Source organism: Melanaphis sacchari, unplaced genomic scaffold (genome assembly GCF_002803265.2).
Source record: "Melanaphis sacchari strain LSU unplaced genomic scaffold, SCAv2.0 Contig93_pilon_pilon, whole genome shotgun sequence".
Classification (NCBI taxonomy): domain Eukaryota; kingdom Metazoa; phylum Arthropoda; class Insecta; order Hemiptera; family Aphididae; genus Melanaphis; species Melanaphis sacchari.
Genome location: NW_020271665.1, coordinates 1190541 through 1191748, shown reverse-complemented (window position 1 = coordinate 1191748; position 1208 = coordinate 1190541).

The window sequence follows — 1208 nt, the reverse complement described above, 5'->3', positions numbered from 1 at the left end:
AGATGAATGGAATGATGAACCATTATTTCGCGTTGAACTCCTGTGCGGCCGTGCCATTCTACCCCATTTAAATATAAATATATATTTATAACTTATAACAGATGATCGATTAATTTCTCATTGGAAATTCGATGTTGGTACATTGAAATACTTTTAAAAAAATTCTGCTTCGAACTATGAAATCAAAAATGTATTTTGTCAATCAAAAAATTTAAATACAATAAAAATATAATACACTTATTATTCAAAACTGTTGTTTTCTCACCATTTTGTGTAGAAAGTTTTTTTTTTTAAAAACCATATAGTTTTTTAAGTGATGAGAGTTTTTATTAAAACAATCACTCTATATATATATATATATATTTTTTTTTTTTTTTTAAACGTCAACTCAGTGATGTGTTCTCCACCTCATCTCACTTAATAGGCATTTGTTAATTATACTTAGACCCGATCATAAAAACGAAATAACAAGTTAGGCGCAGAATATAGGACCAGGTAGTTTTCGATGTAAATGAAACGTGTATTTTAGTACTTGATACATATGAAGTTTAAGGGCAAGTACTCTTGGTAAATTTCATGATTTACGTATTGTAGGCTTATTGTAGTAATACACAATACATACTGCAGCGTACTCACTGATCGACTGTTCAAGTTTTATTTACCGACCAAGGTATTATGATGGAGAATAAAGCAGAATATGTTTTAAAAACTGAATACTATACACCAAAACATGAAAAAAAAAAGGCACCCCAGTCGAACCGTGAAATACGACGAAAAAATCAAACCTAAACAATAAAATGCTCGTATTGAAATATCAGCATGATCTCACACAAACGACAAACTCGTAGGAGTGCCGAACAATTCCAATATTTTATAAATAGTTTAATATACACAATAAACTGCATGTATCGGTATTATACTTGTATTTAATCTTCTTTATATATTATATAATGTATGTATTATGTACATTATAATAATCACTTCGACTGCACGAAAAACGTGCCAGACGTTTATAAGTATAAAAACATACAATAATAATTCGCATCGTTTATGATAGTCGAACAACTCGGCTCCGTCTGCGCGTTTGGTGTTGCGAACCATGTCTATGTGTACTTAAAAGGACGCTACACATGCAATCGTTCATATTGTTGTCTCTGTCTTACACACACACACACACACACACACACACACACACACACACACACACA